Genomic DNA, 13,162 nt, shown 5'->3' on the forward strand with positions numbered 1-13,162 from the left:
CCTTTTATGTGTCTCAGACTTTCCATCTGGGAAAATTTTTCTTCAGCTTGAGGTATATTTTTAGTGAGGATCTTTTGTTGATACTTTTCTTAGTTATTGTCTTAATCGTCTATATTTCACTCTTGTTCTTAAGGATATATTTGTTAACTTGGAATTTTAGGTTTACCTTTTTCCCCCTCTCTTGTCCCATTGGACATTTTATTCTGTTCCTTTCTGGATTATTTTTTGCTGTTAAAGTGTCAGCCATCCATCAGAAAGGATGAATACCCAACTTTTGTATCAACATGGATGGGACTGGAAGGGATTATGCTGAGTGAAATAAGTCAAGCAGAGAGAGTCAATTATCATATGGTTTCACTTATTTGTGGAGCATAAGAAATAACACAGAGGATATGGGGAGATGAAGATGAAAAGGGAGTTGAGGGGAATTGGAGGGAGAGATGAATCATGAGAGACTATGGACTCTGAAAAATAATCTGAGGGTTTTGAAGGGGCGGAGGGTGGGAAGTTGGGTGAGTCTGGTGGTGGGTATTATGGAGGGCATGTATTGCATGGAGCACTGTGTGTGGTGCATAAACAATGAATTCTGGTACACTAAAAAGAAATTTTAAAAAATTAAAAGTTAAAAAAAGTGTCAGCCATCAATTAAATTACCATGCATTGGTACATGATTTGTCTTTTCTCCATAGAAGCTTTTAGAATGTAGTCACTTTTGGTATTCTGAATTTTTTTATTAAAATTTTTTCCTTTCTTTGGATTTATTGAGATTCTTGGACTTGAAGATTAATCTTTTCTAACAATTCTGGGAATTTCTCCACTATTATCATATACTTTGAATGTTCTTTTCTTTCTTCTTTTTTTTTTTTTTTTTGGTTTTAAAGATTTTATTTATTTACTTGACAGACAAATCACAAGGAGGCAGAGAGAGAGGGGAAAGCAGGCCCCCTGCTGAGCAGAGAGCCCGACGCGGGCCTTGATCCCAGGACCCTGAGATCATGATCCGAGCCGAAGGCAGAGGCACCAACCCACTCAGCCACCCAGGCACCCCTGAATGTTCTTTTCTTAATTCTATTATTTCCTTATGAAACTTCAATTTGAACTTATGTTAATTGGGCTTAATCTATCTTCCATGTCACCTAACTTGTCTTACTAATTTTGTATCCTGGGCTGCACTTTGGTCTAATTTCCTTATATTTATCTTCTAGTTTTAAATTTTTTCTCTTCATATATGTCTAATCTGCTGCTTTATTTCTGTATTGCGTTTCTAATTGTAGTTACTAAATATTTTATCTTTTAGATATTCTTTTTGATTCATTTTAAAATTTGCAAAGATCATTGTTTATAGTCTCTTGTTCCCTCATATTTTTAAGCTTCTTTATTAATACCTAACTTTTCTGTAAGATAATTCTAGAAACTAAAATTTTTATGTTGTCTATTACTTTGACTCATTCTCACTCATGATGACTTACTTCCTTGTGTGTTTTGTGATTTTGATTGTGGACTGCTAAGTTTTTTTTTTTTTTTAATTTTTATTTATTTATTTTTAAAAGATTTTGTTTATTTATTTGTCAGAGAGAGAGAGAGAGAGCGCACAGGAAGCCAGAATGGCAGGCAGAGGCAGAGGGAGAAGCAGGCTCCCTGCCGAGCAAGGAGCCTGATGCAGGACTCGATCCCAAGATGCTGGGATCATGACCTGAGCCGAAGGCAGCTGCTTAACCAACTGAGCCACCCAGGCATCCCTGCTATTAAAACATTATTGTGGGAATTTTTTACGGTCCTGGATCACAGTGCAACTTCTTCAGAAAGGATTTGTGTTTACTTCTGCCAGTCTCCTTCTATAGGCAGATTTTATTTCTTGTTCACCTTGCATTATGGACATAAACCCTTTGATGCTCCTACCTTACACAGTGGACTACTCTTAGATATCCCACTTTAGATGGGCCCTAGGCTTTCTGGCCTGACCCACACCCCGTGAAGACATGTATTGGAAACATAAGGTCCCTAAGGCTTGTCAGAGATCCTTTAGAGAAAAGGTGGTTCCAATACTTTTCCATTCAAGGGTCTCTGTTTTGTCTATCTGTAGAGTCCTTAGAGCTTTTTAAACATTTTAATTTTCCATATTTTATTTATTTGTTTATTAATTAAAAGACTTTGTCAGAGAGTGAGCGTGCATGTGTATGCGCTCAGGCAGCGGGGAGTGGCAGGCAGAGGAAGGGCGGAGGAAGAAGCAGGCTTCCTGCTAGGCAAGGGGCCCAATGTGGGATTTGATCTCAGGACCCTGGCAATATGACCTGAGCCGAAGGCAGCCACTTAACTGACTGAGCCACCCAGGCGTCCCTTATTTTATTTGTTTTCCCCTTATTTTATTTTTTTTAAGAGAGAGAGTGAGAGTGGGGGAGAATCAGGAAGACAGAATCTTAAGCAGGCTCTGTGCTCAGTGTGGAGCCTGATGTGGGGCTCAGTCTCATGACCCTGAGATCATGACTCAAGCTGTGCTCAAGAGTTTGTTGCTTAACTGACTGAGACACCAAGGTGCTCCTAATTTTTCATCTCTTACCATTTTATCTGGTATATTAGTTGTTTCAACTGCACAAAATTTTCAAGGTATCTAACTCTCTATACTGTTGGAAATGTTGCTCCAGGGTCTTTAAGCTCACATTTTCTAATACAAAAGCCATTATCCCGTATTCTGTTCTTTGTTAGCATTTGAATTTTGAGATGTATGTGTGTGTAGTATATGTAAATATATATATATATATATATATATATATGTATATATATATACATATATATATGTATAGGGAAAAAAGTTATTTTATATATATATAAAATCACTTTTTTTCCCTATACTGACTCCTGACTCTAAGAAGAGCCTGTAAGCCTCTAATTAATAGTCTTGTGAACAAGTTTTTTCTCCTGAGATAACATTTATTTACACAAAAACTTAATGAAAGGAGTATAGCAATTAAAAACTTTTCCTTGTGATAAAACTGTAGGTTGAGAATAGTCTTTAAACCTAAGATTAAATATAAATTTAAATTTGTGCTTAGGAAAAAGGATATGGTCTTCAAACTTATACTTGGTGTTATATCTTATAACCTTCTTTTTCTATTTCTGTAACCATAAAAATGTCTCTTGGTAGTATTTGTTAAACTATCTTGTAGACATGTAGACTTCAACATTTGAATGTTGTCTTCCATATCAAGTAACTATAACTCTCCAAGCCTTGCTAATTAATTGTCGTGTAAACATTATGTGTGAAATTCCAGTCTTTAACAGTTCTAATATTTCTAAATTTCTTTCTTTGCTGATGTTATCAGGCTCGCTTTCCCTGCTTCTTCGCCCTTTGGCCACAGGATTATTAATAAAATCCCAGACTCTAACAGATGATTTGTCTTAAACTAAACTAAGTGTTAGAAAGATTTTTTATTTTTATTTTTTTCTGTGCAGCCCACAAGTTCAATGTCGGTTCTCTCAACTGAGTAAAGGAAGAAGCTGTGTCTTACTCTTTTCTGGGTCTCCTTAACCCTCTCCCCCACTAAGTCCTTTATAATTTAGTAGGAACTTAGGTTATATATGTATACTGAATAGAACAGAAGCATAAGGAAAAAAACTGTCAAAATCTAAGTTTTTGAACAGAGATTAAATCTGTTATTGAGGCTACCTGGCTTTCTTTAGGGTGAGAGATATCTGAGTGGGGTTCTATGGGGGCAAGTTTGGTGTTTAGATACTAAGGGATCATAAGGTGACCTCCTGACTCTCATACCATCTCTCTGACTCTCTCTCCTTTAGGACACTTGGCTGTAGACAGCTACAGCCTGTAGGGGAGCAGATTGTGGATAATGGGACAGGTCCACTGCAGGGGGCTAGGGATTGCGGTTGGCCCCATGCTTGTCATCCCTGTATGATGGGTTTGTGGTCCTGGAGAGGCTACAAGCCTGAGACTGCTGCCACCTCCCATCCTGTTCAGCCAGGCACAGTGCTTTGTTCTCTCCAATTAACTGTGCATAATAACAAGGAGTGAAACCAAGTGATTTAAGCAATAATTTATCATATTCAGTTCACCATTAACAGCCATCTAGTGTTTCCTTTGCCCTTTTAAATGAGTCTTTGTTCTGGTGCTCAGCTCTTCTGTGTATTTCATAAGCTTTTAGTGAGCCTTTCCCTCCCTCTCTCTCCCTCTCTCCCGCCCTCCTCCTGCTTTCCTCGAGCTCTGAAGCACAAGTGTCTTTCTGGAAGCAGCTGAGCCGTCTCTCATCTAGCTTCCTTCATTCCATTTAATAGGGAGCTTGAATGTTAATTTATGACCATGAACTCCAGGCTGGGTGCTGCTTGATGCAAGGGAAGAGGACACAGTCTTTGCCCTGGACCAGTCTGCAACCTAAATGGGGTGATGAGGCTCATCGAACATGAAATGAAATGGGCAGAGGAGGAAGTGGGGGACAGTCGATGTCACCAAAGTAAGACCTTGCTGTGAGAAAAGCTCCCTAGAGGAGAGGCTTCAGCTGAGTTCTAAATGTTGGTGTGGATTCAGGAAGGACATAAGGGATAGGCCAATCTGTGAAGGGTCCTAGCAGGAGCATGGTGTGGATTTGGGCATGAGCCTCCAAATAACTTGAGAGTAGGCCAGCATCACCCAGGGTGGCCATTTGTCTGCCTGCTTTTGCTTTGTCTCCTCTTTGGGATCACCAGGTCTGTGAGCCTCCCTTTCTTAGCCTCATGGTGTTTAGGGTATGGGGAGCCCAAGCTTACAGAAGAAGTCAGGTAGTGGCCCCAGGGAAACTTTATGTTTTCTGGGTCTTATTTACTTTCACGTCTCTTTTCTGCTGGGTTTCCTCTCTCTCTTTCTTTCTCTCTCTCTCGCTCTATGTATGAGTGAGTATGAATGCATACCTGGGCTCCCAGGGATCCTCATCAGACACTTGTGCTCTGGATTTGGGCCTGGGGTGGTAATAAGAAATTTGGGGTAACAGGGCTGTAGCTTTGAGTCACTGAGACTGTGAGACCCTCGGACCCCACAGGGACCCTGGTAGCAGCTTTGTCTTCTGTTGAGGTCTGTTGGGCTCCCTGACAGTAGAAGATGTGTCTAAGGGTGTGGAGGTAGGGAAGCCTAGGCCTTCAGACGACCTGAAGGAGACCCATATGGGCTTTTCTCTTGAGCAAGGTACCAGGGCTCTGGGAGTTCACTGAAGGTCCCATCATCAGGGTGCGCCTACTGCCGACTGACCTGACCCTGTCTAAGAAAAAAATTCATGCTGGGTGTTATGGGGGAGTGATCTCACTGGCCCTAAGGGGTTTAGATGATGACAAGTTGGACTGTTCAGGGCATAGATAATTCAAGAGTAGAGAGGAGCAGAGGGGGAAAAGCTGCAGAGGGACTCCAATGGTCTGACTCTCCAGGCATCTAGGAACCTGTATATGGTGTCTTTTAAGACTAAGCTGCCTTAAAAATAAGTCATCAAAAAATTAATTGAGATTTCTGGTATCCATTTTAATTTCTAAAATTAAATGTAAAATTGACAGCAAACAAAGTAAGACAGTATTACTTTTAGTTCCAAATTATGGCAGTCCAATGAGGTGGAGACATGCTTCTTACTAAAATTTCTTTTGCAGAGAACATATATTTATTTGAAGGGAATACTCAGATAAATTGCTTGAGATGGCAGATGAGACCCAAGGGCATGCATTTTAAAAAAGTAGGGAATATCGTTCAAACTGTTAAACTCAAGTCATGGAAAGAAATATGCCTCATTCTTGAGAGGAAAGAGGTAGGAAATTAAAGTGAATGAAAAGAATTGAGGGCCCAGTGGGGCTGGGGAAGGCCAAGAGAGATTTCCCCAGGCCAAAAGCAAGGGACAGCAGGAGTGGGTCCAGGAGACAGCCGAGGGGCAGACAGCTAACCTCTGTGCCACAGATAAAAGGATACATTCTTCCGATAGCCACTGATGGCCACAGGCTCAAGTGTTCCAGAGGTTTTGGTAAGGCCACCTTTTATGGAGGTAGCCGGAGGAGCTACTGTGCCCCGGATTTCGAAGAGAGCTGAGTATCGTCATGTTTGGTTTCTGTGTGAAGCACTTATCCAAGATGCAGCTGAAGAGGAGGATCCTTCCGATACCTCCTGTGACACCCAGTCCCTCTGTTTCTGAACTTGAACCTCAGAAAACCTTGTTTCTCTTCTATACACATTGTGAATTCATTTCCAGATGGCTTTACATTTGCTCCAGAAATACCAACATACATTTTCTGCTCAGTCAGGAAAAAGCACAGAAAAAGCTGAAATGACAAAACAACTAGGGCATCATGAGGCAAACCTTTCCGAATTCTTCAAAGCACACTCAGCTGCAGCCCCAAGACCACCTTTCAGCCTCTAGGGTATTAAGAGCTACTGGAGAGGAGAGTTGAGGAGGGGGGCTGGAATGGGTGGTCAGGCAAGGCAGCTTCATAGGTCAGATGTATTTCTTCCTGTCCCTACAGCTCAACTCTCTTCCTCTCTGTGTTCTCTGAGGAGTGAATGCACAGAGGTCTAATGTCAGGCAGGCCCCTGAGTGCTCAGAGCCTCGACCTGTTCCTCTTGTTTACGTGTTGGGAGTGCTGTCCCTTTAAGATTTTTTTTTCCTTGCCTTTTTCCCTTCCCTTCCTCCTCACCAAGGGCAAACAGAGAAGAATGAAGCCAGGGTAAATTGAGAAAATATTTGAAGCCTATTAAGTGTGGCTACAAGTTTATTGTGATTCTTAAGTTAATTATATCCTTTTTGACTTCCAGCCAGTCCCTTCACTGGGCTTGCATATAGACTTGGCCACCTATCCCAGCCTCAGGCTGGCGGCATGCCTGTCTGCCTGCCTAGTTCTCGGCCTCCCTCCCTTCCTTCCTCCACCTAGTCCCCTCTCCCTCCTATGCAGACAAGTTAGCAATCCACTGTAGCTTAAATACGGGAGGGGCTGTGGTGGATATCAAGAATTTGGAACGTGGGTACTTGTGTCTGTGGGGGTGGGGTGGTAAGGGCACTGTAGTTAGCAGTCAGCCACGTGTGTGAACACTGACTCTTACCACAACCACCTACATTTATTTTAGCTTGTGCTTTACAGTTCACAAAGTGGTGTAATCCCCCGATCATTTAAACCTCATGAATGCTGTGGACAGTAGGTGTTATCAGTGCCATTTCTGGAAGAAGAAACCAAGATTTAGAGACATTTTAAAAAGAGAGCTCATGGCTTTTAGGTGGCACAACAACGTAGGATTGGTGTCCGGGTCTTTTTGGTTTCCAAAGATCCATAAAGTTGTATCTTTGTTTAATATTTAAGAGTGTACAAAGAGAAGTTCATACAAATTGCCTCATTTAATTCTTAAAACATTGTGATGTTGGTGCTGTTCCCATTTGGGGGTTCTTTAGGAGCTGCTTCTCCTGGATCCATTCTCAGCTTGGCAGTGAGAGCTGCCTGACCTCCAGCTCCCTGACCTCTGTTGATGGTTCAGAGTCAGGTGCTGGAGCCAAGTGGGATGATTCAGGTCTTCCTCAGGGATTTTTGTGTCCCAGAATAAAAGTCTTTGCATTTAAACACATAGGTCCACTAGGACCACAGAAAGCTAGTGTATAGTAGAAAAGTGGAGCGTTAGAGGCTGAGGAATAGCAGTAGAAACAGGAGATGAAGAGAGATGGAGCTTTCTGAGTTTCCTATAGGTCTTCAGTTTTTGGTTCTATCCATGAGGGTTCACAGCATTTCTTCCTTGGATTCTATGTGACACCTGTGATCCTTGTCAATAAAGTCTCTTTTCTGCTTATACTGCATACTGTGCTTAGGATTTTGTTACTTGCAACTAAAAGACCCCTCAATACCACATACCAGAAATACACATCATATCAGCATACATATCAGAAAGTAGAAGCACAGTGAACTAAATACTAAATGCAGGAGCCAGAAATGAATTGTGGAAGTTAGAAGATGAAGCAGTCTTCACTCTTGTGTTGCAAGAGACCTCAGGAGCTGGACATTGAAACCTTTGTCCAGTCTCTACATGTATGTGCAAGCCTTTGGCTGACCCTGTGGCATTAGGTGAAGGCAGAATATACAAGAACCAGCTTTTAGGTTTCTGAGTAGAACAGCTGTTTTTGGTACCACTGCTACATTTCCTCAGATCACCTCTGACTTCAGCTAAATCAGTCACAGCCAATTAGTTCCCCTTGGTTAGTTTGCTCCCCACAAATTTTCCCATAAATGCTCCATCCACTTTCACTGCCACACCTGCTGTGGTGCATGTCACTATCCTCAGCATTATCCATGAACATTGTTTACTTGCATGGATGTCTTATTGTCAGTGAGATACCAATGGGGTGCACATCAGGGAAACAGAAGATTTTGGTGGTTATAGGTTATCAGAAGCTTAAGATTTTGCCAGTGCCAGGCCTGTGACTCAATACAAGTTCAAGTTCAAACTCAGTGGTTTTCAAATGGTATGCAAGGCCATGCAAAATTTCCTTTTCCCTAGTGTCCCTCTCCTTGTCACCTCTCCATCCTCATAGAACCACTTGAGATTCTCTACACATGTCCTGTCCTTCCAGGCCTGTGTGTCCTTGTTCCGGCTTTTCCTGGAAAGTCCATCCCTACTTTCTCTGCATATTGAGTTCTCATTCATTGTCTCAGCTCAAATCCTACCTCTTCTTGGAAGCTTTCCCAAAATGAGTTGCTCCCGGATTCCTTCTGTGGAGACCTCTTTTTGCATCTTGCTTGCAGCTTCTTGATGTTGTCTTTCTTGCTTATAGTTCTTTGTACATTTTTCTTTCTCATGCAGCAGATGGCATGCTCCTTAAGGACTCAGGTCTTGTTTTCGTATTTTCAGATATTCAGAATAGTGGAGGTTCAATGTCATCTTTGCTAAATAAACAGATGGATGGATGGCTGCAGTTAAAGCTGATGATTCTGATTTGGCCACTGATGGTGGCCAAGAGAGGTGACAATGCTGAATGGGTCCAAGAAAGCAAATGTGGGGCATCCTGACCCTGTGCTGATATTAACATCTTCTTACTATGAGGACTCAACACAGGGATTCTGCTCCAGCTTTCTTTTTTCTTTCTTTAAATTAACAAATAATGTATTATTTGCTTCAGGGGTACAGGTCTGTGAATCATCAGTCTTACACAATTCATAGCACTCACCATAGTGCATACCCTCCCCAGTGTCCATCACCCAGCCACCTTATCCCTCCCATTCCCCTCCCTTCCAGCAACCTCAGTTTGATTCCTGAGATTAAGAGTCTCTTATGGCTCCCTGGTCCCATATTGTTTCATTTCTCCCTCTCTTCCTCCACCACCCAAGCTGGGCTTCTCAAATTCCTCATATCAGTGAGATCTTACAGTACTGGTCTTTCTCTGATTGACTTATTTTGCTTATCTGCTCCAGCTTTCAAATGCATATTTGCCTTCCCCAAGTTCTCCAGCGAAGGAGTGAGTCTGGGGAAAGTCCTGAATGCAAACCCCACACTGTTCGGCTGGCCTGTGTTTGTATGTTACTCTTTAGAAGCCCTTACATTTGGAATCATTTGCATTCACCTTGAAGATGAAGCTAGGATGTTCTCTGAAACTTCAGAGTGGGAAGTCAGAAAATGACTTAATAGCTTAGGAAAATAATATTTGCAAAGAGTTTATATTTAAAAAGGCCAGGACCTTTTAAGATAATGGATTTAGAGGCCTCCTTTACCTCTTGCCACACGTTTTTATCCATATAAAAATGCTTATTTATTAACTCTAAGTACTTCTCCTCTTCTTTGGCCTTCTGTTATTCTGAGAATCACTCTGAAATCAGAGAGGGTTAGAATTTCTGATCATCACTGCTTTAAAAAGTGAGGGCATATACATTGTGCCAAGCCTGGTACTAATCCCATGTCTGTGATTTCAGTTTTTCTGTGTGGGATCTAGGTGTTGAGTCAGTTGGGGGATAAAAAAACCCAGGCCTTTTCCCTCTTAAAAAGGAAGATACTTACATCCAGTGTTTGCAGTATAGCTATCATCACATTTGCTTCTTAAGACTAAGGAGGTTTGAAAGAATTATCCCATTTTATACAAATAAAATTAAGATTCAGAGAAATTCAGTGCTTTATCCAATACCATGCAGCTTTACTGGTAGAGCTGGGATTTATGCCCAGTTCTTTTGACAAGTGTTCAGTGCCACTTCTGGCAGGACCCAAATCTGCCTGTAATTCTACTCCAACATTCCTTTAAACACCTACTTCCTACCTCCTGCCCCCATGTAAACACCCATCTTGAATTGTTTATCCCTGTTGGCTGTCAGCTAGCCTTTGGAAGGTGACAGTGGCTGAAAATAGCTTATGGTGTGACACTTTACAAAGAGATCCAAGCTGTCCTTGAGAATTAGTAAAACAAAAAGCTAACGCGGGGGAGTTTGGGGTTTGAGGACAGATACATTTCTGGAGTTGCTTTGGAGGCCAAGGGATTTTCTTGGTGTCCTTTATGACAACCACATAGGCAAGCATGTGTTTTCCTAAGTGGGGACCCCAAGTGTTGGTGGCAAAGAAAAAAGAAAGAAGGAGCAGCTGACTGGGTACCTTATGAACAATTTCACATTGTGGGCCTTAGTAAGTCCTGGGGGGCAAAACCCCAGAGTGCCTGGTTTAGATGGCCTGCAGGCTACACTGCTTGGAGAAGCCCAGCATGGCTTTTCAGATGGACTCTTTGCAGTTCTCTCACCCACTTGGATGAGGTCAAAGAAAAGAAACAACCTGTTTCTTTATTAATGATGCTTTCTGCAGAGTTAGATTAAGCGCTGATTAAAGGCAGATGCTTCCAAAGTATAAATGTAAGTACCATCTCAGTCACTTCTCCGGTTACAGGGTTTCCTACACGATTCTTTAAAATCACTTTGGCCGTGTTCCCATTTGCCTTCCTCACGCTCTCCACCCAGCTTCCGAGCCGCCCCTCCCAGAAGGCCTCCAACTGCCAGGAGCAGCTCAGACTCTGAGAGACTTGCGTGGAGAGCTTTGGGAGGTACCACTGGGGCTGCGTGTCTGGAGCCACCTAACCAAGGCAGGTAAGTCCTCTGGGCTGGGGCAGCCCTATTCTTCTGTGCTTTCAAGGCTAGACTTGTCACTGTGGAACTTGCTGTGTTTTTTCCATCAGGATGGGGTACAGGCCTTTTGTAATCATTTCCTGCTCAAATCAGAGTCAGGAACCAGGTACAAGATGCATGGCTCAGGTTACCGGGTCCATGGAGGTGTTTCTCCTCCTTTCAAGTGCTCTGAGAAGGCCTGAGGCCATGGGGACAGGAGACAGCTACCCGCCTAGTAAGTGCTTACAACACTGGCCTTCATGTCAGGAATTGGGTTTTTCTAGAGAAGATATGTTCAAGTCCTGAGACTATCATGCAAATCTTCCAAATAGTTTCTGAGTTCTTTGTGCCCAATTAATTTAATCAGAAATTAATGTATACTTAAAATTTTTTTTTCTGAAGAGCTAATCAATCTGGGATTGATTTTGGATTGAGATCAGTAGTGTCGAAGTCTGTTCATGTTCATTTGTTTTCTGATTTTCTTATGGGATGTTATTTTTTGTGAGCCGCATTGATGGACCTGCTTCTGTGTCACCAAAGTTAAGATCTTGTTGTTTAGACAACCACCCCAAATGGACAAAGGGCCATCTTGTAGGGTACATTACCATTGGGCTGTCTGGGTTGGGTGTATGGGAAGGTGTCATGGTGGGGCGGTGGAATGCATGTGGGAGTGACAGGTGAATTCAAAGGTGGCAGTGAGGCTGATGTCCTGGGAAGCACATCACACAGTGAGGGTGTCATAGACCCCGCCCAGCCCAGCTGCAAGCTGTGTGGCTTTCTTCTCCTGACTCCCTTCTCTCACCTCCTTGAGGTGTCTTAGCTTGGAGTACGAAGAACTAGGCAGGTAGGTGGATTATATGGTGGTGATTACTTGGGACTGAGTTTCTCTAGCATGTCCTTATGTGATCATAGGCAAGTATCTCAATTTCTCTGAGGTCTCCTGTTCTCTTCTGTAGAATGTGGATGATATACCAACATCTACCTTGTAGATCTCCTGGGAAGTTAAGAGAGATTATGAGAGATAATCTACTTAAAGCATTTGACCCAGTGCTTAGCCCATAGTTTAGAGCTCTTATTAATCTCAGTGCAGAGTTTCAGATTGAGTATACCAAAGCCACATCGAAATGTTTTGGTCGTGTAGTTGCAAACCTCTGGTGGCTTCCCCAGTGACTTCCCCTGCTGGTTAGGGTAAAGTGTGAGGATCAGGTTGTCCAGTTTGGCTTCTTACTGACAGAGAAAATTGGAGAGAAACAGTAGTCTAAGAAGACCTAAGGTTAAAACCCCTGCCTATTAAAAGAAGGACACAAATAGTTCCCCTTCATTCTAGATGACTATTCCCTTTCAGAAACCCCCAACAGATAATATTTATCTCATGACATTGTTCTTTTTCTCCATGAGATTGTTCTGAGGATTAAATGAGATAATGTAACGTTAACACACTTAAAATTTTACCTGAAACAGGATAGAAGCCATTAAATGATTGCTATCACTGTAAAAATGTTTGTAATACCACATTAATTGAAAAGTTTATCAAGGCAAATTGCATATGCATGACAATGTCAGCTACTAAATATATGGACATAAAGATTGCCAGAAAGAAATATACCAAAATGTTAAAAAACGTGCATATGCTAGGTGGCTTTTGTTTGTGGGTGATCATTTCCTTTTCTTGTTTTCTAAATTTTATTTAATGGATGATTCCATCAGCCAGGGCCCTGGCAGGAAACAGATGGCACATTTAAACTGGGCATTTTGAGGCTATTTTATTAAAGGGATATTTTTTAAATGGAGGCAGAGTTCAGGAAGAGGAACCAATGAGGGTGCAGTTTTTAGGTATGGTGAGAACAGGGTATCATTAGATCTACATTTGAAGGGGCCCAGGAAGGGAGGTTTTACAGAACCAGGGAGAGCCCTGTGGATGGGTCACATGGAAGGAGCTGTGGTACATGACCGCCATTGGGTGGAAGGGTGGGGAGGAAAAACCGGACTTCACCCTCCTCTATTCTCTGGGTCTCTTGCTGGTGCCTCCCATCAGCCAAAGCTAGCCAGAAGCCAGAGTCCAGGGATCCCACTAAGGGGCCCATGTGAATCAGTTGCACAGGCT

The 13,162-nt window shown here is 42.3% G+C and overlaps 1 protein-coding gene across 1 annotated transcript in view; it reads left to right on the top strand.

Moving 5' to 3' along the window:
- The first annotated feature begins 10,788 nt into the window (after positions 1 to 10,788).
- Positions 10,789 to 13,162, top strand: part of SCN11A (sodium voltage-gated channel alpha subunit 11) — a 93,200-nt gene continuing 90,826 nt past the window's right edge. The window contains exon 1 of the mRNA XM_059162050.1: positions 10,789 to 11,040. The gene's annotated coding sequence lies outside the window, so the exon portion shown is untranslated. The remainder of the gene's footprint in view (positions 11,041 to 13,162) is intronic.

Source organism: Mustela lutreola, chromosome 2 (assembly GCF_030435805.1).
Source record: "Mustela lutreola isolate mMusLut2 chromosome 2, mMusLut2.pri, whole genome shotgun sequence".
NCBI classification, from domain to species: domain Eukaryota; kingdom Metazoa; phylum Chordata; class Mammalia; order Carnivora; family Mustelidae; genus Mustela; species Mustela lutreola.